A 26412-nucleotide genomic window follows, 5' to 3' on the forward strand; every position below is an offset into this window, starting at 1 on the left:
GAGGCAAGGAAGCTCCTCCTAGAATTCAGGAGAGGAGAGATAGGAGGGGATCCCAGGGTCATCTAGTCCAACCCCCAGCAAGGCAGGAATCTCAGCTAAAGCATCCCTGGCAGATGGCCGTCCGATCTCTGCTCAGAAACCTCCAAGGAAGGAGAGTCCCCCACCTCCCAAGGGAGACCTTTCCCTGCCCAACTGCTCTTAGGTGTCCCTCAAGGCAGCGGGTCCTGAGTTCTAGCCCTGCTGAAAGAATCGCACTGGCTGCCAAGGAGGAACCAAGCAAAGTTCAAAATAAATAAATCCCATTCTCATCATAAATGAGTAATACTTTCCTATGCATGCTTTTTATACTAATATACCAAAGTATGCCATTCCCTTTTCCAGAAATGCTTAATTGCTAATTCAATGGACTGAAAATGGATGGTTATTGTTATTATTATATTTAGGGAAGCTTTTAATGTTTGATGGACTATTGTATTTTAATATTTTGTTGGAAGCCGCCAAGAGTGGCTGGGGAAACCCAGACCGATTGGGGGGGTATAAATAAATTATAATTAATTAATTAATTAATTAATTAAATTGACCAGGTGAGTGTTCTTTCGAAAGAGGCAGGTGGAATCTCCACGACTGCTAATAGCATAACATTGAAAGGCTAGTGAAATATGGGGAGCCCTAGAGCATCTGCTTGGCATGCAGAATGTCCCATTGTCAGCCCCTGGCATCTCCTGCAATGGCTGGACGAAATCCCTGCCTGAAACTCTGGGGAGCTGCTGCCAGTCAGTGTAGGCCAGGGGTCCTCGTACTATGTCCCGTGGGCTGAATCCAGCCCGGCAGGGTCGTGAATCTGGCCTGCACAGCCATTTCAGAATCCACCAAGTGTCCGAGGCTGAAAGCATTCACCGCCCGCTCAGTCAGTCCCTGCACAGCACTGAGGTAAACGCTACCAGCGTGGTGGCAGCTCTACCAATGAAAGGCCAGGGGATTTCGCCCGGGGACGGGGAAGTGAGGCGTTCCCAAAGTAAAGGGAGGATTGAACTCTGATTAACAAGAATACACACAGAGGCTTGAACCAGCAAGACTCTGGGAAGGGTGCGTATAATAATCTCTGTCTGTGTCTCTCTCTGTCTACCCCTCGGCCCAGGTCGTTTTATTCACAAAAGAACTTTTCACAGAGTGTTTATAAGAACCAATCAGATTTCTTCTGAGCATTTCAACAGACCCCACGTGGGGAAAAGTTAAACTACAAACACTAGTTAAGCGTGCATATTTGGGGGGTAAATGAATGAAAACTTAAAAGGAGTGCATTCAGCAACCCCGGAGGTCATAAACAATCAATACATATGATAAGAAGGATGGCCAGGAGGACAACAATCATTATCACCTTTATGTGAGACCTGTTTCCTGGCCCTAAAATTAACAGCCTAAGATTAACATATCAGAAAAGCTACAGCAAAGAAACTGCCCCCTGTCTTTGATGACCCAGGACGCCTGCCTGTCTAAGTGGGTACGTGACTTGTGAAGAAAGAGAAATGGAACAGGGATGCAGAGGAGTGGATTGATCAAGAATCATATGAAAATACTTTAAACCCAGTCAACGCAATGCTTTCATTGCTGACACAGAAGGCTTACTCTATATTTGTTATCAATCCTCATAGCAATCCCACCTGATCACTACAGGAAGTGTTGTCTTTTGGCTTGAAGAGCGAAGCTGAGGTTGACGGAAGAAGGCAGACTTTGGTCGATTCGGTTTTGTTACATAGACGTTTACTTTACAGGTAGGAGAAGGAAGTATAGTCCTACTTCTGTGAGTGGAGCAGAAGTCTTTCTACTCATGTGGTTTACATGCTCTGAAAGTTAGGATCTGTTTTGAGATTTAAATTTTAAAAGGGTGGAGTGGAACCGGATATTGACCATCTTGTTAGCCTGGGGAGCCACATTCTGGTTGAAGGAGGCCAAGATTGGTCCCCAAGGGTTGGGATGTCCCTCCTTCCCTGCCGTAGGACTTGAAACCCAGGAGAACACTCTTGGAATAGCCTTGCCAGGTGCTCAGGGAGGACTCACCTGTCCCCATGTCCTTCTCTTTGCAGATGTGCTGTGGTTGCACATCTCTCCCCCAGAGGTGAGTATTGGAGAGAACCAGAGCAGGGACTCAGACCTGCCCTCCTTGCCCCCCACTCTGCACTCTGGGATGTGGAGAAGCCCTCCCTTCGTGAGGAACTGACAGCCTGACTTTTGCCTTTCAGCTGCTGGAAGAAGATCAGCTGTACCTGCCGGAGGTGATTCACAACTGCCAGGCAGCTCAGCTCAGGGGGCTCTGAGGACATCCTGGTGAGTGATGGGTGGTGTGGGGGACCCCCATGGGGAAGTCTGGGAAGTGGGGCTTTGGGGACGGGGTTGTCCGTCTGCCAGAGAGGAGTACCCTACTGGCTTAGATTCACGTATCCTGTTTGAAAGGGGAATCATCTTAGGGACTTCTTGTGAAAATCTGGGTCAGGAATGCTGTTCCTGGAATGGACAAACACACAAGACGTAACTGGGTGTGCAGTCACATAAACAATACTCTTCTGTATAGTCTTATCACATTATCAAATGTTTATCTTGCACATAAACAACACATAAAGTGCAATAATATAGACGAGAGCCAGGGACTCTGTGGTGGAGGCAGCGGAGGGCCGCTTTGGCCCAGACTGGACCCTGACCCTGAGACGCTCTTTCCTGCGGCAGGACCTCAGATGTTACGCCCTTTGGGAAAGTGGGGAGGAACAGAAACCAGCAGTCAACAGCATCCCTTCTCTGCTGGCCTTTGCCCGAAGGTTCCCCCATCTCAGAGCACGTGGCTCTCCCTCGTGGATTCAGTCCTTTCATCACTTCCATCTCCCCAAGAGTCTCCCAAGGCTACTCATCCTCTGCAGTTGATAACAGACCTGACTGAAAAGAACGGCTTCCTCTTCTGGTGACACCAGAGACTTCTAGAATACATTCACCCTTTCCATAGCATTATGGATGCACGATTCCCACAGACAAGTTTCTTGGCAAGACAAGGGCCTTCTCTGGCCACTTGAGTGTCCTCCTCAGCATCTCCAAAGAAGGAGCTGGGTTGCAAGAACTGCAGCAAAGGGGGGGGGGCAAGCCAGGCTAACTGGGGGGGGGGCTGTCTAACTAGGAAAGCAAGACCCAGAGACAGTTGTGGGAGACCCAGAGACCGGCTTCCTCTGTGCCGGAGCCAAAGCTGCGACAGATGGAGAAGCCAGACCTGCTGGGGGTGTCAATGCTGTGAGCCCCTCCATCCTACACTCTGGTTGAATTTTATAATGAATGATTTTAGATTGTTCTGTTGTGTTGTACTGTTGTACTGTTTTATTGTTGTTAGCCACCCTGAGCCCGGCTTTGGCTGGGGAGGGCGGGATATAAATAAAATGTATAGTGTTTCTGTGGAAGCGCTAGGGTGGACATCTCGAAGGGTTGTTTCACTGTAGAAAGAGCTTTGTTCCATCCCAATTCCCATGGCATCCAAACTGCCCAGACCTGGAGCATCTCTTCCAAGGTTACAGAGTCAGGGGGACTGTGGAGAGCGGACCCCAATCCCACCTCCAGGCTTAGGATTCTCCAGCATTCTACCTATCCGGCAGACTTGGGAAGAGTGGAACAGAAGGTAGTTTGAAAGAGACAACAACTTCACAGCTAGAGGGAATTCACAGAGAATCATGTGATGGGCAGAGCAGGAATACCAGATAGGTGGGTTGGCAGGCAGAGAATAAAACAGTGTGATACCTGTATGCATTGATGAATATAAATGGTCAGATTTTTATTTTTTAAAAGAATGGGGAACTGAGGTAGGGCAACTGTTAGGTCCAGTGCTATTTTTCTGCTATTTTTCTAGAAAAAGAAGTTTCAGAACACCTCCCTCGTTTTCTTAGGATGGCAATGGCACCCACCCAAGAGGGGCCAGAACTGAGTTCCAGCAAGTTCTGGCTGGAAAAAAGACCCAGGTTAGGCCCATTAATAAGTGAGGCCAGCGTAACATACACAGGAATGGGAACTGACCACAAGACTAGTAAAAACCAGTTAAAGGGGAAATTAATGGCCGATTGTTAAAGAGAAAAACAACTCCAGATAAGGTACAAGGAGGGTTCTGACACAAATACTAAAATCAAATGGGTTGGGTAAGTGTTTTTCATGAACTATGGCTTGATGAGAGATGGTGAAGTGCTGACGAGGCAGAAAGTGGTTGGGTAAAGGAAGAACAGCTAAGATTATGCATACTTTGCCTATGCTGTATAGTCTGTGTCCTAATGGAAATGTAATGCATTACTGAATGAAGTCCTACTGATTGGGGATTTAGTATGAGGCTCCGTTCTTGAAATCACAATGAGAATCCCCCCCCAACCCCATACCTCGAAACTGAATACAGTGGTACCTCTGGTTACGAACTTAATTCGTTCCAGAGGTCCATTCTTAAGCCTCTTATCCTGAGGCGCGCTTTCGCTAATGGAACCTCCCACTGCGCACACGCCTCCTGTGCACAATTTCCATTCACATCCTGGGGCAAAGTTCACAACCAGAAGCAGCTACTTCAGGGTTAGCGGAGTTCGTAACCAGAAGCGTTTGTAACCAGAAGCGTTCATAACCAGAGGTACCACTGTACAGGCCTCCTGGCAGTTCTGTCTTGCCCTCAGGACCCTGCCCAGGCCACATCCCTCATTGGCCCCATTCTGCACTCTCCCCAAGTGATTTTACCCAACTGCCATCTGTCTTGGAACTATGATAATTGCTCTTGGTTGCCTGGATGAAGAGGGGTATTGTTGGGTTGGAATAAACGACAGACGAGTAGCGAGCGTCATGTGGGAGGCACCTCTCAAGCATGTCTCGAGGAGTCTCTTTCATTGAATATTACATGCATTGCCACGTATGTGCTGGTTGCTGATTGGTTAGCACAAGTACAAAGCAAAGGTTACATATAGGCATCAATCACCAATAGATTAAAGGCTGGAAAAGGGAGCACAGAACTAGACAGGCACGAAAACCTCCTAATTTAAGTATAACTAATGATTAATATACCAAGACTTAAACAATTACCTTCCAATAGACGTGGTCAACTATGCATTAAGAACAGGTCAGAGTGTAATGTTTTCATGACCTCAAACTTAACTGAACATTCTGGGATGATGAGAGAATGTCTTAAGAACGGTTTGTGCAGCATCATGTACAGAAGCAAAGCTTAGCAGCGAGGCTTCCCATCATGCCACAGTCATGTGCAGGAGCAAATGTGTATGAGCAAATTTGTAGAGACGAGTATTCCTATAGGGTATATGTCTGACCACACCCATTTTGCCACAACCACCTCTGGGATGTGGCTCCCAGAAAGCTTTTGATAAGAAAACATGGCCCTGAGGCTGAAAAAGGGTCACCACCACTGAATAAATCCCTGCTTTTTCAGGACTGGAAACCCAGAATAACATGGCATCAAAAGTTCCAGATTTTATTAGGCCAGAGATATGATTAAAATTAGGAAAGAAACTTGACCATCATTTGTTAAAGCAGTCTATTACAGTATTACATACAGAACAACATAAATATGTCATTTCTGTGTGCAACCTGAGAAACATGGAAGAGATGGAGGAATACTGTAGGTCCTCAGAAATCTCCACTAATTCCATTTCTGGATTTTCATGATCAAAACAAATATCTCCAGTACAAGGGGTGGACATCCAGGGGGTTGTTCTATGTTCAGGACCTTCTTGAGTGGTGCTGACCCATCTTATAATAACCTTTGTGAATCCAGTTGAGGGGTCCTCAGTATGACTGACTCCAGATAGCTCAGGTATGATCATTTATAGGCAATCTTTTATGGAAGCAGGTGGTTCTTCAGTATCAGAAAGTGTATGAATCTTTTTTGTCTAACTCTGGAATGTATATAACAGGAGAACAACCAAGCCTTATGAGGAATGGCTGAGGCAATTTGGTATGTTTAACCTGGAAAAGAGGATATGATAGCCATATTAAACTATCTGAACGGCTGCCACATGGAAGATGGAGCAAGTTTATATCCTGCTTCTTCCAGAAGGTTGGATTCAAATGGCATGAAAGAAGACTCCAACTAAACATTTGGAGGAACTTTCTGACAGTAAGAGCAGTTTGATGGGGGAACAGACTCCTTCGGAAGGTGGTGAACTCTCCTTCGTTGGAGATTTTTAAACAGAGGTTGGAGGACCACCCACCAGGGATTGTTCAGCGGTGATTCCAACAATGCATGAGGTTGGGCTGGGTGACCCCTGGGGTTTCCTTCCAGCTCTATGATTCTATGATTCCATGAGGCATTTGGAGTTTCAGGATGGACCAACAACTGCAGGCAGGATTGATCAAAGATGGCATATAAACCTGTATGGACATTTGACACAACACAGCAGAGTTGTTAGAAGGGGAATGAAATGAGAGGCAGGACTGAGATTTGGATATGCTTCGAGGTTCAGGCTATGGGAAGTCGTAAAATCAAAATTACAATTCGGAAGACAATTTGATCTTTTTTATTTTAGTTTTTTATTTTTATTGGATTATGATTTGATATGTTAGTTGGAGGTTTTTTATTGGGAAATTAATATACACCCTAACAAAAAAAAGAGGGGGAATGAAACAACATCAGCCAGCGTGGTGTAGTGGTTAAGAGCGGTGGACTCGTAATCTGGTGAACCGGGTTCGCTTCCCCGCTCCTCCACATGCAGCTGCTGGGTGACCTTGGGCTACTCACACTTCTCTGAAGTCTCTCAGCTCCACTCACCTCACAGAGTGTTTGTGGTGGGGGAGGAAGGGAAAGGAGATCGTGAGCAGCTTTGAGACTCCTTAGGTTAGTGATAAAGCGGGATATCAAATCCAAACTCCTCCTTCTCTTCTTCTCTTTGGACAGGCAGTTTCGCCACCCCCACCCCCTTCCCACTGCATCAATATGGAGATAGTGATTCCCTTTGGTTTAAGCACTAGATGCTGGGAGTAAACATTTATTCATTCCACTGGTCAGCCGTCTAGGTTCCTACTCGAACAGTACATGGACACTTCTACATAACTGTTGTTATTGTGTTTGTGATGTGCGTGGTTCATTCTGTCATGAATGCTTTAGCTGAGTTTCTTGCATTCAGAGGACTGGACTAGATGTCCCTTGGGGTCCCTTTCAACTCTATAATTCTATGATTCATTCAAAACCAATAAAATGTTTGTAAAAGAAAAAAGAAAGATGATGGCTAGATCCAGTGCTTTTTTTCCTGGGGGTACGCAGACCCCTAAACATTTTGTGAATCTTTGTCGGAATCTCTGCTCGGCCAAGCCGATAAGGCCTCATCTTCCTCCGAGCTGAGCCTTTGAAATCGCCTCCGACGTGTATAATGACCTGAGCCTTTGATAAGGCCTCAAGCCCATTCTATCCAGCAGGGTTCCCAGCACAGGGAAGAGACGAGAGGTTTGGTTACATTGTAAAGGGTTTTATTTCTAAACTACGCAGAACAGAAAAGACATCCTCTCTCTATGAAAGCAGAGAGCAACTGAACAAAGGAACAAAGGAAACAGGAAATCACTAACGTCACATCCCGTCTCCCTTTCCCGTGAGACTGCAAGGTCTCTGGAATCTAAACAGAGTCCTGGGACTCCACACAGCTGCAGTGAGAAACAGAAACTAACATCCTCCCCCTTTCTGTGAACACCACTGGGCAGCGTGTCAGTACATTATCAGTACAAACCCAATTCTGTACATAGGTACAGTGTTGATCCTTCGGAACAACCTTAGACAATAAATCAGCAGGAATTTCATTACCTGGCATGTAGGACACCGTTACGAGTCCTTTCTCAACACATTCTCTAGTATGTTGCAGCTTCAATTGCAAGTGCTTCGTGCTTTGCTTACAATCTTCAGAAGTCATAATCTGAATTGGACATTTGACAGGAATTCTCATGTCTTTACACAACTGTAACAACCATTCATAGGCGCCGACTCCATGGGGCCTGAGGGGGCCCGAGCCCCCTCAAAATTTCGTTTGGGGGGGCTCCGCCTCCCCAATAATCTCGGGCGCCCCTCCAGCAGAGCGCCACCGCCACCCCTCCCCCAGCCCAAAATGCACAGGGTCGGGCTGCATGCCTCCTGCCCTCCCTCCCGAGCAAAAGCTCCACCCAATTTCCTTCGGAGCTGATTAATAGGCGCAGCACGCTCTCCCCTATTCGCTCACGAGGAGGCAGCGCCACTTTATCTGCATATTCATGAGCTTATTTATTATTCATGAGCTTTCGCGGGCTCCCCCAATATTTTTTATAAGTCGGCGCCCCTGCAACCATTCACAATCCACAAGTGAATAAAACAATGCATTCAGTTCAGCTTCACAAGAACTTAAACTACTGTTGTTTGCTTCATGCACGATCAATCAAATAGGCCCTGGTTGTACATATAGCAAACTCCAGATGTGCTTTTCCTGTCTGTAGTGTCACTTCCAAAACTCGCATCAGCAAATATCTCAAGACCACCAGACTTCTGATTGTTAAATGTCAGCCTGTAATGCATAGTGCCTTTCAAATAGTGTGCTATGTGTTTCAGAGCTTTCCAATCCTTAACAGTAGGATTGTTGACTTGTCTGCTTAGCAAGTTACAGCTAACTGCAATGTCACGTCTTGAACATCTGGCAATGAAATTTAGTTTGCCTAGCACACTTCTGTACAGTGTAGTGCCAGAAAATGCTCCTTCAGTGTCATCTACCTGATCACCTGTCGTCATTGGTGTGTCTACAGGGTTAGCATCCATCAGATTTAGCTTGGTTAACACATCAGCAATTTTAGGTGACTGGTATACTAGGAATTAAAGCTGCATCACATGATGGACACTTCAAGATGGCGGGGGCTGCTGAGCAGACTGCCAGAAGTTACACCCCGGGGAAAGCTGAAACAGTATCCCAGAGCATGCAGGGATGTGTTCCTGAAACAGAAAGCTCCACAAAAGGGAGGCTTTTGGAGGAAGAGTGAATGAGGGGGGGTGTTTCCTGTTCAGGGGGTGAAATCTCCAAAGCAGGAGGAGCACGGGGAGTTGGCAGCCATGTCATCCCAACCATCACTGCAACCAGCAGGTGGCACTGCTGTGTTTGAAGCAGTGGAAAGTTTTTCCTGTGAGAAGTTTGGGCAGAGTCCAAATGCCAGGATGTTCCAGTACAAAGGCTAAGGCAAAACTTTGTGGAAGATGGAACTGATTCACCACATTTACATCACAGAAGGGTCCAATCCACCAGTTGGGTGAAGACTCCTTGGAGGTGCAAAGTGTTGTGGAGTCTGGCACACTTCCCTGTGTTCCATTCAGCTTTCTGGACTTTTCCAGAATGTGCACACCGCTAGCCGCTTGGTGTGTAAGCTTGCAGAAGATAAGAGTCCACACGCTGTTGTTCTAAACTAACAGCTTTATTTACAGCAGAACAGTAAAAATAAACAAACCATCCGAGACAGCAGTCATCTTGCTTCCTTGCCTGGCAGCAAAAGCGAAAGTCAGACAGAACAAAGAAACAGCTTCTCCAGAAGTTGGAGACAGCTCCTCCCCAGAACAGGCAGGACGATGGGTTCTGAGCTGTTAACCCTGTAAGCTCCGATTCCCCATCACACCCCCTCTCGTCCTGTACTGCTGGGGGCTCGTAGGTTTCACCACTTACCCCAAACACAGACCTTTACAGAACTCCCCATGATGCTGAAAGCTCAAAGGTTTCATGACCCCATCTGCCAGGTTCTTCTGGCTTGGACAGTACTGCAATCTCACCAAGCCTAACTGGATACTCTGACACATTCTGGAAATGAATGTCTAGGTGTTTGGTTCTGGCCTTAAACTGCCCAGACTCTGCCAACTTCAGACAGGGTTGATTGTCCTCCCACACCGTGACAGGCAAACAACAATCCCTGCAGATTTCTTGAACCAAACAAACATAGAATTCCAATTCCCTGCAAAGCTCAGACAGCGCACTGAATTCAGCTTCAGTAAAGGAAAGCGCAATGAGACTTTGCTTCCGGGTGTGATAGCCTGGGATGCAGATTCAGATGCTGAACCTAAGGAATCCCAACCTGAACAGGATTCCCTGCCTCCAGAAGCAGATGAGCCGGGGTTGGGGCATGAGCCTGAAGGGTCCTCACCTGTGCTGGATCCTCAGGTGCAGGCATGAGCTGAGTCTGCTCTGGCTCCTGAGGTGATGGAGGACCCATTGCCTGCAGGTGCTCCACTCTCAGCCCCGTAAGAGGAAGGTGGGGTTGCCTCTGGGTCCGGTAACCCTCCAGCCTCCCCTGAACTGCAGAGGCTTAGGGCAGAGAGGCAGAGGGAACTAAGTTCCCGCAGGAAGAGTGCTCGCCTCCTGGCCAGGAGAGGCGAGTCTTTTGAGGATCAGGGCCGCCCTATGCCTCGGTACATATAAAAGGCAGCTAGCCACAGTCCCAAGTTGCGGGAGCAACGTTGGTAGTTGTCAGTCCCTGCCTGAACCCTGCCCTGCACACAGCTTCAACTTTAAGGGACTGCCTTCATATTGCTTCATCGACCACGGACTGGACTTAGACCTTGCCTCTTGATTAACCCCCGGGACCAGCACACTGGGACTTCCACCCAACCAGAGTCCCCAAACCTTACCACCATCCCAGATACGGACTTCCTGTTAGCCAGATTCGCCTAATTGCTATCTGTCCTGCACATCAGCTTGGCGTCACCTTTAGCTGACAGCTGGAGACAGAAATACCATTCCAGGCACTCACACTCGGGTTTGTAGCTTCCCTGCTGAGCAGATTGGTAGCAAAAGCAATGTCCGGTCTGCTCCACTGGGACAGATACAACAGACTACCCAGAGCTGAGTGAAAAGCATTTTTGAACTCAGCACATTCTACTTGCTATGTTTCACATAACTTGTCTCCATGGGTGTCCTGACCCCTGAATTCAGACATCCTGAACTTCTCAAGCAGTGATGCTGACTTGAATAAAATATTGGTGGGGGGCCAGGTAAGGCCCTCCTTGCACAATCAATCACATGGTACATGCACATCATTTGAATGGCAATGCCTATAATGGCAGTGATTTTTTTAAAAAAAGTAATATTTTGAGCCCGTAGTTCAATTTCCAGCAGCTCCCCTTGCCCCAGAGAACACTTCTAGCATTCCATCTCCCCTACCTGTGTCCATTTGGTATCATCCTTTCAAGGTTTTTTCCTGTCCATTGTGTTTGTCTTTCATTTGTTCTCCTATGTGTGTTGCCAGTAGAAGCCACAATTCTGTGGGTACTCTAGGTGGTGCAGAAAACACCTAGAAGCTCCTTAGAGGTTCAAGTGCCGATTAACTTTAGCTTTGTGATCTATAAATTTCATTTAGCCAGCAGAGGGTGTCACAGGGCCAGCCTTCCTTCCCTTTAGAGCAAACATGGGTCTCCAGCTGTTTTGGGACTACAACTCCCATCATCCCTAGCTAGCAGGACTAACTGGAAGGGATGATGGGAAACCCTGCTTCAAAGCAACTTTTGCGTTTGGCCTGCAAATATGGGACCTGTCCACTTTTGTATTTTCTTGTATTTTGATTTTCTTGTGACCTGTGTACATTATTTATTTATTTATTTATTTATTTGTTTATTTATTTATAGAGGGAAAATTCAAAGAGAAATTGTATGGCAAGTTGTGGAAGAATAAAAGGTTGTGTTTGGGGGGGAGAAACCCTGGGGCGTGGCCCCCTCAGATATTTTATTGGGGGACAAAGACCCCATGGGCTTTAAGAATTGGAGCCTAGTCCCTACACCCACAGGTCTCAGGAATGTTACAACATAAAAAACACAAGATAAAAACACAAAACCGATGTTAATCAGCCAAAGGTGGAGATTTGTCTGGTTCCTAAACATGTTTAATGGTTTTTCCGACCTTTGTATAGATTCTTTGATGGAAAGTGAGATTGGAGCTCATCCAGAAGCTCTTTCCACATTCCACACACTAATATGTTTTCTCCACAGTATGAATTCTTTGATGCGAAGTGAGATTGGAGCTTTCAGTGAAGCTCTTTCCACATTCCACACACTGATAGGGTTTCTCCCCTGAATGAATTCTCTGATGCTTAGTGAGATCCGAGCTCGTACTGAAGCTCTTTCCACATTCCACACACTGATAGGGTTTCTCCCCTGTATGAATTCTCTGATGGAAAGTGAGATCAGAGCTCTGACTGAAGCTCTTTCCACATTCCACACACTGATAGGGTTTCTCCCCTGTATGAATTCTTTGATGGGAAGTGAGAGAGGAGCTTTCAGTGAAGCTCTTTCCACATTCCACACACTGATAGGGTTTCTCCCCAGTATGAATTCTTTGATGGGAAGTGAGATTCTGGCTGTGACGAAAGTTCTTTCCACATTCCACACACTGATAGGGGTTCTCCCCTGTATGAATTCTTTGATGCAAACTGAGATTGGAGCTCTGACTGAAGCTCTTTCCACATTCCACACACTGATAGGGTTTCTCCCCTGTATGAATTCTTTGATGGGAAGTGAGACTGGCGCTCTGACTGAAGCTCTTTCCACATTCCACACACTGATAGGGTTTCTCCCCTGTATGAATTCTTTGATGCGAAGTGAGATAGGAACTCTTTCTGAAGCTCTTTCCACATTCCACACACTGATAGGGTTTCTCCCCAGTATGAATTCTTTGATGGGAAGTGAGTTTGGAGCTCTTCCTGAAGCTCTTTCCACATTCCACACACTGATAGGGTTTCTCCCCAGTATGAATTCTTTGATGCGAAGTGAGTTTGGAGCTATAAGTGAAGCTCTTTCCACATTCCACACACTGATAGGGTTTCTCCCCAGTATGAATTCTTTGATGGGAAGTGAGACTGGCGCTCTGACTGAAGCTCTTTCCACATTCCACACACTGATAGGGTTTCTCCCCTGTATGAATTCTTTGATGCGAAGTGAGATAGGAACTCTTTCTGAAGCTCTTTCCACATTCCACACACTGATAGGGTTTCTCCCCAGTATGAATTCTTTGATGGGAAGTGAGTTTGGAGCTATGAACGAAGCTCTTTCCACATTCCACACACTGATAGGGTTTCTCCCCAGTATGAATTCTTTGATGCGAAGTGAGATTGGAGCTCTGACTGAAGCTCTTTCCACATTCCACACACTGATAGGGTTTCTCCCCAGTATGAATTCTTTGATGGGAAGTGAGAGAGGAGCTGTGACTGAAGCTCTTTCCACATTCCACACACTGATAGGGTTTCTCCCCAGTATGAATTCTTTGATGCGAAGTGAGATTGGAGCTATAAGTGAAGCTCTTTCCACATTCCACACACTGATAGGGTTTCTCCCCAGTATGAATTCTTTGATGGGAAGTGAGTTTGGAGCTCTTACTGAAGCTCTTTCCACATTCCGCAAACTGATAGGGTTTCTCCCCTGTATGAATTCTCTGATGGGAAGTGAGATCGGTGCTCCTACTGAAGCTCTTTCCACATTCCACGCACTGATAGGGTTTCTCCCCTGTATGAATTCTCTGATGCCTAGTGAGAGAGGAGCCCTGACTGAAGCTCTTTCCACATTCCATGCACTGATAGGGTTTCTCCCCTGTATGAATTCTCTGATGCTTAGTGAGATCCGAGCTCGAACTGAAGCTCTTTCCACTTTCCACACACTGATAGAGTTTCTTTCCAAGGATATTTTGTTGATGGGAAGTGGAATGGGAGCGCTGACTGCAGCTTTCTCCACACTCCAAATTTTCACGTGGCTTTTCCTCTCTGGGGATTTTATCGTGGTCACCTTTGTTCTTGATTTCATCATAATCTGCAATGGAGACAAAAAGGGATTAGAGCCTCAAGAACAAATGGAGAAGAAATTAAGGGAGTTCAGTGTGTGTTTCTTACCTTTGTTGTTTGTCAATAACCAACATATTTATTATCAGATTTTGTTGAGTTGTTGACTGCTGCTTTGTTTGCTATAGAGTAGTGGCCAAAATTGTGGAAGACTTTTGCAGAAAAGTGTATTTCAGAGGTTTGATGGCTCATAACACTGCTTCTTTTGGAGTAATATCATACAATTATGTATCAACGGAAATTGTTCATTTACCCATATTCTATCTAATGTTATAGCCAAATAACCAGAAAAAGGAAGCACAACTTGCTTAGGTTGACTGTGTGTCTTTTTGTGGTTGGTTTTTTTGTGTTCTTGTAAAACATAATAAAATTATAGAAATGGCACAAAGAGTTGACTGGTCATCCAGAAAGCGATGTAAAATTGTACTGTTTAATGAACAATGCTACAGTTATGAAGAAACTGATGAAAGATAAGGAAAAACTTAACCAGACTGGCCATTATATATTTTTGAAGAGGTATCAGGAGACTTAGTCACTATAAAATCAGACCGGTAAAGGCAGGGAAAGGTGCACAAAGGCAAGTAACGATGGACGAGTGGAGAGACTGTCCCTACATGACAGAAGAAAATCATCTGGGTGTATACAAGATGACATGGCGCTATTTAATGTGAAGTTGAGTGCAAGGACTGGTCAAAATGTTATAATTCTAAGGAATAAGCCATTGTCATCTCACAAGCAAAGGTTGAAAAGATTAAACCCATGTTAACTGGACAGCTGAACAATGGAACAGTGTTATTTGGAGCAATGAGACCCAAATCTCATTGCTTGGTAGTGATGGCATAACATACACGAGGAGAAGAATCAGATAAGATTTACATCCACTTGCATTACACCGACCACGAAACACTCAGATATTGTGTTGATCTGGGGTTGTATGGCAGCAAAAGGTGTGGGCAAAATTTACATCATTAATGGGGATGTAAATGCCCTAAAATGCATAAATGAAAGACTTGCGCGCAAACTGAAGCGTTCCTCAGGTGATCTTTTCCCAGATGCTGAAGCACGTTGTCAGGGAACTGCCCTCGGTTCAGGAGGGAGAAAGGAAAAGCCGAATGGATTACAGAGAGCCTCCAGGGATCGTGGGAAGCAGCTCCTCTTCAACGGAGGAGAATAAAGACGCCTCCAGTGGAGCGGCGCTGCAGGAGTCGGAAGAGGCAAGACAGTGCCAGGACAACTTGCCTGGGCAGAGTGGGGAGGAGAGGGGTCCTCTGTTACCCACACCCTCCTTGCGCAGAAAGCATCCGCGCAGAGAGGGGAGGTGCAGACTGGGAGTCAAGAAGCTGCTTTGCTGGGGAAAGTTTAGGAACCGCCCACTCACGCATTCTGCCAACGACTGAGCCAGCCACGGGAGAGTGGCGCTCCGGATGGATAAGGTTTATTTTGGCAGCAAAAGCAAGGCTTCACAGCTAAGCAGGGAGATATTTGCCTGCTTGCTCTCGAGCAACCCCTTGGAAACATTACACACACACACACACACACACACACACACACACATATATATTCTATTTTATACTTCAACAGGATTCCGCTCCATGTCATGTTGCTGCTGTGTGCAAAAGGTGCTTTCAAGATAGAGATATTTCACTGCCGGAATGGCCTGGGAATAGCCCAAACTTTAACCCAATCAGAAATCTATGGAGCCGACTAAAGAAACTTGTTAGTCAGAAGCAACCCAGCAATAAAGTCCAATTAACAGAGGCAATAATTTAATCTTGGTTTCACTTTATTACAGCTGCAGTACTAAAAACTTGGTTCATATCATGGGAAGGCATTGTAAGGCCTTAATTAAAGCTAAAGGTTGCCAATGGGTATGACTACTGTTCTCATAAATACTCCTTCATAAAAGTTCTTTCATTACATTCTTCATTAGATTATCCTTCATTGATATATAATTTTATGGTATTACTCCACACAAAAGTGGTGTTATGAGCCATCAAACCTCAGAAATACACTTTTCACAAAAGGTTTCCACAATTTTGGCTACATAAATAGATCAGACTATTATTTATGCTTCATGTTTATATATGTGTTGGAATCCACCCAGAGTGGCTTGGGCAACCCAGCCAAATGGGCAGGGTATAAATAAAAAATATTATTATTTGGATTTGTAACTGGCTTGGATTTGTAACTGGCTGACTGACCGAACCCAAAGAATGCTCATCAATGGTTCCTCTTCATCCTGGAGAAGAGTGACTAGTGGGGTGCCACAGGGTTCTGTCTTGGGCCCGGTCTTATTCAACATCTTTATCAACGACTTGGATGATGGACTCAAGGGCATCCTGATCAAATTTGCAGATGACATCAAACTGGGAGGGGTGGCTAACACCCCAGAGGACAGGATCACACTTCAAAACGACCTTGACAGATTAGAGAACTGGGCCAAAACAAACAAGATGAATTTTAACAGGGAGAAATGTAAAGTATTGCACTTGGGCAAAAAAAATGAGAGGCACAAATACAAGATGGGTGACACCTGGCTTGAGAGCAGTACATGTGAAAAGGATCTAGGAGTCTTTGTTGACCACAAACTTGACATGAGCCAACAGTGTGACGTGGCAGCTAAAAAAGCCAATGCAATTCTGGGCTGCATCAATAGGAGTATAGCATCTAGATCAAGGGAAGTAATAATGTCACTGTATTCTGCTCTGGTCAGACCTCACCTGGAGTACTGTGTCCAGTTCTGGGCACCACAATTCAAGAAGAACACTGACAAACTGGAACGTGTTCAGAGGAGGGCAACCAAAATGGTCAAAGGCCTGGAAACGATGCCTTATGAGGAACGGCTAAGGGAGCTGGGCATGTTTAGCCTGGAGAAGAGGAGGTTAAGGGGTGATATGATAGCCATGTTCAAATATATAAAAGGATGTCACATAGAGGAGGGAGAAAGGTTGTTTTCTGTTGCTCCAGAGAAGCGGACACGGAGCAATGGATCCAAACTACAAGAAAGAAGATTCCACCTAAACATTAGGAAGAACTTCCTGACAGTAAGAGCTGTTTGACAGTGGAATTTGCTGCCAAGGAGTGTGGTGGAGTCTCCTTCTTTGGAGGTCTTTAAGCAGAGGCTTGACACCCATATGTCAGGAGTGCTCTGATGGTGTTTCCTGCTTGGCAGGGGGTTGGACTCGATGGCCCTTGTGGTCTCTTCCAACTCTATGATTCTATGATTCTACTACAGTGTTACATTGATTTGAGAACAGTTCTGTTCTGGAAAAGATTAAGTTTGTAAACCATCTTCTTCATCATCATCATCATCATCACTGCTACTACTACCTGAGATTCAATAAGTCTAGCTCTTCTCTGGGATGAATTTTGTTTGGCCCAACCATGGCATCCCCTCCATCTCCATTGTCAGTTGTTTCTTTGGTCAACCCAAGACTGACAGGAGCAAAAACAAAAACAGAAAACCTGAAGCTCCACATTTTCTGGACTTGTAGCAGAGCGGCACAGCGAGTGCTGCTTGTGTGTGTGAGCTTGCAGAGTCCAATACACTGCTGTTCCTCTAAATAAGAAAGCTTTATTGTATGTACAGCAAGATAAACCATCGGAAGATGCAGACGTTGCGTCTTCCATGTCTCAGCAGAAAACGAAAGTCAGAAAGAACAAAGAAACAGCTTTCCCGGATGTTGAGAAAGCTCCTCCCCAGATGCAGGACATTCTGAGCTGTTAACCCTGTAAGCTCTAAAGCTCACAACTTATCTTTCCTAACAATTCTGAAGCTGACATTGAAGATGGCCTGGGCAGTTCAGACCAGCCTGATCGTGGTAGGAAAAGGAATAATTTGAGGAAGATTGTTCAAAGAAAAAACGGTAAGTTACTGTTTATTGTGGGGGTGTTAGGTTCCCAGGTGTTATAGGGGGCACTGTTGAGCTCTGTGAAAATATATGAGGTTGGTTCCATAGAGGTATGTGTTGAATTTCCAGGCTGATATGATGATCCCACAGGGAGCCTTACCAAGAGAGGCCACGATCCCACGAGTCTCCTCCATGACGTCCTTATGCAGAGCTCTCTGGTCAGGATCCAGGAACGCCCACTCCTCGTCCGTGAAACGAATGGTGACATCTTCCAAGCAGACTGGACCCTAAAAGAAAAAGGGAAATGTCCTCCTCTGAGACAGCAGAAATATGATCAGCTACACAATGCTCTGTTGTTTCCTTCCTGTAAATAATAATAATAATAATAATAATAATAATAATAATAATAATAATAATTTATTATTTATACCCCGCCCATCTGGCTGGGTTGCGGTGTTGTTTCAATAGGATTGCTAGCTGCACATTTTATTTATGGATGCTTATTTTATTCTGCCTTTTAATTACAGTGGTACCTCGCAAGACGAATGCCTCGCAAGACAAAAAACTCGCTAGACGAAAGGTTTTTCCGTTTTCGATTTGCCTCGCAAAACGAATTTCCCTATGGGCTTGCTTCGCAAGACGAAAACGTCTCGCGACTTTGTTTTCTTTGTCTAAAAACAAAGACATGTTTTGTTTATAAAGTTAATTTATTTTCCCTTCAATTTTTGAACTGCTCTTTACAGTATGTGTGACTTTAAAGAGCAGTTAATAAACTGTTGTTGTACCAAATTTGGCTTTGTTTGGACTTTTTTTGACCATAGGAACGCATTAATTGATTTTCAATGCATTCCTATGGGATTTTGTGCTTTGCAAGACGAAAAATTCGCTAGACGACAAAAATTGCGGAACGAATTAATTTCGTCTTGTGGGGCACCACTGTATGGGTATCCGTCTTTGTGCAAATAGGTGGTACTCCACCTTGTGGTTTTCAAGTCACTCTGCCTACGCAAGCATTCCAGTTTCCCCGATGGAAGGATCCACTTTCTCCTCTCCTCGTGAGTTGTTCTGGGGAGGTTCCCTCCCAATGCCCTAGGGCCAAATTCAAGGGGTTCATGGGGGCATGGAGAGGGGGAGGGGAGGAATGGGGGGCAGGCTCCATTTTCCAGCTGATGGCGCTGGTTAGGTGAATCCAGGCCACTATTTGTTCTCATTTGTCCACTGCTTAGAAACCAATTTTTGCATTCAGTGATCAGTCTAGAAATAATATAAGCCTATTTTGGATGGCCCCCTTCATAGATCACTGCCTTGCCATGGCGAAGGGGCTTGAATAACTCAGAAAAGCTATGAGCTATGTGGTGCAGGGCCACCCAAGATGGACAGGTCATAGTGGAGAGTTTTGACCAAACGTGATCCACCTGGAGCAGGAACCGGTAAGCCACTCCAGTATCCCTGCCAAGAAAACTCCATGGACAAAGACAACAGGGATATAAAAGTTATGACGCTGGAAGATGAGCCCCTCAGGTCGGAAGGCGTCCAACATGCTACTGAGGAAGAGTGGAGGACAAGTACAAGTAGATTCAGAGCTGATGAAGCGGCTGGGCCAAAGCCGAAAGGATGCTCAGTTGCGGATATGCCTGGAAGCGAAAGGAAAGTCCAATGCTGTAAAGAAAAATATTGCATAGGAACCTGGAATGTAAGAACCATGAACCTTGGTAAGTTGGATGTGGTCAAAAATGAGATGGCAAGAATAAATATTGACATCCTGGGCATCAGTGAACTAAAATGGATGGGAATGGGCAAATTTAGTTCGGATGACCATCACATCTACTACTGTGGGCAAGAATCCTGTAAAAGAAATGGAGTGGCCCTTAGAGTCAACAAAAGAGTGGCTAAAGCTGTACTAGGATGCAATCTCAAAAATGATAGAATGATCTCGATACGAATCCAAGGCAGACCTTTTAACATCACAGTAATCCAAGTTTATGCACCAACCACTGGTGCTGAAGAAACTGAAAATGACCAATTCTATGAAGACTTACAACACCTTATAGAAATGACACCAAAGAGGGATGTTCTTCTCATTATAGGGGATTGGAATGCTAAAGTAGGGAGTCAAGAGATAAAAGGAACAACTGGCAAGTTTGGCCTTGGAGTTCAAAACGAAGCAGGGCAAAGGCTAATAGAGTTCTGCCAAGAGAACAAGCTGGTCATCACAAACACTCTTTTCCAACAACACAAGAGACGACTCTACACATGGACATCACCAGATGGGCAGCATCGAAATCAGATTGATTATATTCTCTGCAGCCAAAGATGGAGAAGCTCTATACAGTCAGCAAAAACAAGACCTGGAGCTGACTGTGGTTCAGATCATCAGCTTCTTATAGCAAAATTCAAGCTTAAACTGAAGAAAGTAGGAAAAACCACTGGCCCGGTAAGATACAATCTAAATCAAATCCCTTATGAATACATAGTGGAAGTGAGGAACAGGTTTAAGGATTTAGATTTGGTGGACAGAGTGCCTAAAGAACTATGGATGGAGGCTCGCAACATTATACAAGAGGCAGCAACTAAAACCATCCCAATGAAAAGTAAATGCAAGAAAGCAAAGTGGCTGTCCAACGAGGCCTTACAAATAGCGGGGGAGAGAAGGCAAGCAAAATGCGAGGGAGATAGTGAAAGATACAGGAAACTGAATGCAGATTTCCAAAGAATAGCAAGGAGAGACAAGAAGGCCTCCTTAAACAAGCAATGCAAAGAAATAGAGGAAAACAATAGAATGGGAAAAACCAGAAATCTGTTCAAGAAAATTGGAGATATGAAAGGAACATTTTGTACAAAGATTTTCATAATAAAAGACAAAAGTAGAAAGGACCTATCAGAAGCAGAAGACATCAAGAAGAGGTGGCAAGATCAGTCTACATCCCAATCCCAAAGAAGGGCAGTGCCAAAGAATGCTCCAACTACCGCACAATTGCACTCATTTCACACGCTAGCAAGGTTATGCTTAAAATTCTACAAGGCAGGCTCAAGCAGTATGTGGACCGAGAACTCCCAGAAGTGCAAGCTGGATTTAGAAGAGGCAGAGGAACCAGAGACCAAATTGCAAACATGCGCTGGATTATGGAGAAAGCTAGAGAGTTCCAGAAAGACATCTACTTCTGCTTCATTGACTATGCAAAAGCCTTTGACTGTGTCGACCACAGCAAACTATGGCAAGTTCTTAAAGAAATGGGAGTTCCTGATCACCTCATCTACAGTTAGAACTGGATATGGAACAACTGATTGGTTCAAAATTGGGAAAGGAGTACGACAAGGCTGTATATTGTCCCCCTGCTTATTTAACTTATATGCAGAATTCATCATGCGAAAGGCTGGGCTGGATGAATCCCAAGCCGGAATTAAGATCGCCGGAAGAAATATCAACAACCTCAGATATACAGATGACACAACCTTGATGGCAGAAAGTGAGGAGGAATTAAAGAACCTTTTAATGAGGGTGAAAGAGGAGAGCACAAAATATGGTCTGAAGCTCAACATCAGAAAAGCGAATATCATGGCCACTGGTCCCATCACCTCCTGGCAAATAGAAGGGGAAGAAATGGAAGCAGTAAGAGCTTTTATTTTCTTGGGCTCCATGATCACTGCAGATGGTGACAGCAGTCACAAAATTAAAAGACGCCTGCTCCTTGGGAGAAAGGTGATGGCATACCTAGACAGCATCTTAAAAAGCAGAGACATCGGGACTTCCGGTCAGCGCCAGTGTTTAATGGCGGTCCTCCCTCCGAGCTCCGGAGGAGGACTGCTTCGCGAGTTCGGGTCTGACCCGCTACGGCAAGCGGGGGACCCCTAAAATCACAGGCGCGGAAGCCTGTGAACAAGGAGACTCGGTGGGCACCAGAAGCGCCCCCTTACTGCGAAATAGCCTTTTTAAAGGCTCCGGAACGGCATCGGGAGAGCGCGGTGCTGAGAGTCGCAACCCCGCTCGTGGAGCGAAGCCGTGTCGCCATGAACAGAGCGTTGATTCCTTCCTGTAAATTGAAATTGGATCGAAAAACCCGTGAGTAGGATTGAACGATTATCTGGACTTTAAAAATTTAAAAATCTGAAATTTGGCCGGAAACGGGGAAGGTTAAAATTAAGGAAGTCTGCCTTCCCCCGACTGCATGACAGATAAAGCAACGAAAATATAAAGCTGCATCTGAATGAAAATACTGTAGGACTGTTTAAGCCTGGCATCGGACACGAACCTCCTCTCTAGCAAGCAGGGGCAGAGGGGAGAAAAAGCAACTTTATTAACCTGCATGACCTATTTGAAAGAGAAAAGTTTTCCGCTGTCTTAATCCCCTGAAACGGACTGCCAAAATAAGACACCAGGACAGAGAACTGATTTTAGAAACTTGTTACAAAGCTACATAGTTGATATTCTACCTGATACAAAGTTTTGGGGCTTTGCTGCCACAACATATTGGACTGTGTTGACAGAGAAACTACATAGAAAAAGTGTTGCAGCATTTATATTGAAGTTTCCTGGTTTCTTTGTTCTTAGTTCTGTGTTTCCTTCACTTGGACATTTTGTTTTGCTCCCTCTAGAGGGTTGAGAAGTAACAGTTGCAAAGCAACAGATTAAGACAGTGGAATTTTCCATCAGGGAACTGCTCCTGTGAGAACGTCCTTGGGACATGAGCGGCCCAGCGGATGAGATAACCACTAGAGCTAAAGCAAAACAACAACAACAAAAGAAAAGAGGCTCAATATCAAGCCTAACACCGACAGGAGCAGCTGGGCAAGAAAAAGTGACAGCTGTTTCCATGGATTCAATGACACAGGCGTTACTCAAGATAAATCAATCTTTAGAAGCTTTGACAAAGCAGAGTACAGAAAATTCACAAAAATTAACAGAACTAACAGCAAGGTTGGACTTGAATACGAAAAGTGTGACTTCTAATACGGAATCTATAAATAAACTGATTGAAGAAAACTCTGCAACACGTAAAATTGCAGAGGACGCCAGAAATATTGCTGAAGAGACACAGGAAAAATTAGAACCGATCTCCAAAAAAGTATATGAACATGATGCGGCCTTGTCTTTGCTGGAATTACAGAGAAAGGAGAGAAACTTGAAATTAAGATTAGTTCCTGAAAGTGAAGGGGACAGCCTCGTGGAGTTTCTCACACAAGAGTTTTCTGACTTTTGGCAGGAAGAATTGCAGGAGGAAGAATTTAAGATCACAACAGCATTTAGATTGGGCAGGAGACAGAACATAAAGACTCCGAGGGATTGCCTGATTACTTTTAGATCCAAGGAAGAAAGGGACAAAATATTAAAACTACATTACCAAAAGGCCTTGGAAATTGAAAATTCCCATATACAAATCTTCAAGGACATCCCTAAATATATTCTGGAGGTGAGAACCTTCTACAAAGATCTGGTCTACCTGCTGAAAAGGAACAATATACTTTTTAGGTGGGAGTTCCCACAAGGACTGTCCTTCAACTACAAGGGAAAGAAGGTGAAAATAAAAACAATTCAAGACAAAGAGAAGTTTTTGGAGAAAAACCACGAGGATCTGCAGAAGGGAACGGTAGACCCAACCTCAGAGGTAAAAGGAGCTGTAGACATCCTGAATCTATCATTTGGACTTAAACCACCATCAGAGGAAGAGCAGCAACTTGGAGCGGTAGGAGGAGTGAATGCTAAATAACAAGATGGCCCTGCAATTCCTTAGTTGGAATTGTAATGGGCTGAACATGCCTACGAAAAGACGCCAAGTTTTTCATATTTTGAAAAGAGAACAATTGGATTTGATTTGTTTACAAGAAACTCATGTGACCAGGGTACACAGGAAATTACTTATAAATAAAAGACTAGGACAAGAATTCATCTCATCGGATAAAGTTAAGAAAAGAGGAGTGGTGATTTATGCAAAAGAGAAATTGGCCCCAAAAATGATGTTTAAAGATGAACAAGGAAGATACCTGGCAATTGAAATACAAATACAAGGAGAAAAATTGTTAATAGTCGGAATTTATGCACCAAATGAAGGGAAGGCGGAATTTTTTAAGAAGCTGCATGAAACTCTGATGGACTATTTGGACTACAATGTAGTAATCATGGGAGATATGAATGGTGTGGTTTCTACAAATATGGACAAGGCACAAAGACAGACAATCTCTAAGGAAGGGAGACTTCCGAAGACCTTCTTTGAAATGAATGAAAATATGGACTTGATAGATATTTGGAGAACAAGGAACCCTCTCGAAAGAGAGGGAACTTTCTTCTCTCAAGCAATGATGACCTGGACCAGAATCGACCAAATCTGGATTACTAGTGGGCTGGCTCCAAAGATCAAGAAGATAGAAATCTGCCCAAAGACTTGCTCTGACCATAACACCGTGAAGATGGAAATGAAACTTACAACAACTGGTCAATTCAGATGGAGAATGAATGACACCCTGTTTCGAGATGAGGAGATCCACAGAAAGGCCCAAAAAACCTTAAAGGACTATTTTGAAATAAACCTAAAAACTGATGTAGAAAAAAGAGTGATCTGGGACGCAAGTAAAGCTGTGATGCGAGGATTCCTAATTCAACAAAATTCGGTAAAAAAGAGAAAGCAAAATGAGAAGAAGGAAAAGATCTTGGAAAAGATAAAAGAAGGAGAGAAGAAATTGAGATCAAAACCAAAGTCCCAGGAGATTTTGAGAGAGATTAAGCTATATCAGACACAATATATGGAATTGATGAATCAAGAGATTGAGTGGAAGATAAAGCAAATGAGACAAAAGACATTTGAATCTGCGGATAAATGTGGCAAACTTCTGGCTTGGCAATTGAAGAAAAGACAGAAACTAAATACAGTTACAAATCTAGAAGTGGATGGAAAGAATATAACTAAACCCAACGAGATTAGAAACTGTTTCTTGAGCTATTTTAAAAAATTATATTCACAAGGACCGCAGAACGAAGAGGATATAGATGAATTCCTTAAAAAATATGGATTACAAAAAATCTCTTATCAAAGTAAGGTGGATCTAAATCAGAGAATAACAGAACAAGAGATAGAAGGTGCCATTCAGAACATGCAATTGGGCAAATCTCCAGGACCAGATGGACTGACTTCCAGATACTATAAAGCTTTGAAGGAGTGGTTGGTACAACCGTTAAAGGAAGTCTGCAACGAGATTTTGGAGGGGAAAGGGGCGCCAGAATCGTGGAAAGAAGCTTATATTACACTCATACCAAAGACAGAGACTGAAAAGACTCAGCTTAAGAACTACCGCCCAATATCATTACTCAATGTGGATTACAAAATTTTTGCAGACATTTTGGCAAAAAGATTGAAAAGAGTGTTGATGGAGAAGATTCACAAGGACCAAGCAGGCTTTCTCCCAAAAAGGCATTTATCAGATAATGTGAGGAACATAATAGACATTTTGGAACTATTGGAGGTGAATATAAACACTAAAGCAGTACTGATATTTGTGGACGCGGAGAAAGCCTTTGACAATATTTCTTGGAGTTTTATGAAAAAGAATCTTCATGGGATGGGGGTAGGCCAAGGATTCGAGAATGGTATGGGTGCGATATATTCTGAACAAAAAGCTAAGTTGATTGTAAATAATGTGATAACTGAAGAACTTAAGATAGAAAAAGGGACACGACAGGGGTGCCCAATTTCCCCACTACTTTTTATCTCGGTTCTGGAGGTGTTGCTAAATATGATTAGAGATGACCAGCAGGTTAAAGGTGTACAGGTCGGAGCAAAACATTACAAGTTAAGAGCTTTTGCAGATGATTTGGTACTTACTTTACAAGAGCCAGATACTAGTACAAAAAGGGTGTTGGAGATAATTCAAGAATTTGGTCAGGTGGCCGGATTTAAATTGAATAAACAAAAGACTAAAGTTTTGGGGGAAAATTTGACAGGTATGGAGAGGGAGAAATTCCAGAATGAAACAGGTTTGACAGTGGTTAAGAAGGTGAAATACCTAGGGGTTCATCTGACATCTAAAAACTTGAACTTGTATAAAGACAATTATGAAAAATGTTGGTCAGAAATCAAAAAAGATCTAGAAATATGGTCAAATTTGAAATTGTCAATGTTAGGCCGAATTGCAGTTATCAAGATGAATGTACTGCCTAGAATGTTATTTTTGTTTCAAACCTTGCAGATTCTTGACAAGATGGACTGTTTCAAGAGGTGGCAGAAAGACATTTCGAAATTTGTCTGGCAGGGCAAAAAGCCCAGAATAAAATTTAAAATAGTGACAGATGTAAAAGAAAGAGGGGGATTTGCCCTGCCGGACTTAAAATTGTACTACGAAGCAGCAGCGTTTTGCTGGCTGAAAGAGTGGATGCTCCTCGAGAATACAGATATCTTGGATTTAGAAGGTTTCAATAACACATTTGGTTGGCATGCATACTTATGGTATGATAAAATTAAAGTGCATAGGGCTTTCAAAAACCATATTGTTAGAAAAGCATTATATAATGTTTGGATAAGATACAAAGACTTTTTGGAAAACAAAACCCCTAGATTGTTGTCACCCTTGGAGGCTAAGGCATTGTAAAAACTCAATATGGAGGCCGAATGGCCAAAGTATTGGGAAATTTTGGAACAAGATGGAGATAAATTGAAGTTACAGAGTCATGAGAAATTGAAACCCAAAGTACGAGATTGGCTCCGTTATTATCAAATAATGGAGGTTTACAAACAGGACAGGAAAATTGGCTTCCAGGTGGAGAAATCAA

At 44.1% G+C, this 26412-nt stretch overlaps 1 protein-coding gene and 1 long non-coding RNA gene across 14 annotated transcripts in view; both read left to right on the forward strand.

Annotated features, from left to right (window-relative positions):
- The window catches only part of LOC310705032 (uncharacterized protein), a 357812-nt gene that overhangs the window by 213762 nt on the left and 117638 nt on the right, over positions 1-26412 (forward strand). The gene's annotated exons all lie outside the window — the stretch shown is intronic.
- On the forward strand, positions 983-3155 carry LOC310705453. 2 transcript variants are annotated; one of them, XR_014525298.1, is made up of 4 exons: positions 983-1086; positions 1653-1772; positions 2241-2325; positions 2722-3155. It is a non-coding gene; the product is annotated as an uncharacterized lncRNA (long non-coding RNA). The 2 variants fall into 2 exon arrangements; XR_014525299.1 differs by having other exon boundaries at positions 1074-1772.

This window comes from Podarcis liolepis (assembly GCF_965112155.1).
Source record: "Podarcis liolepis genome assembly, chromosome: 4".
Classification (NCBI taxonomy): domain Eukaryota; kingdom Metazoa; phylum Chordata; class Lepidosauria; order Squamata; family Lacertidae; genus Podarcis; species Podarcis liolepis.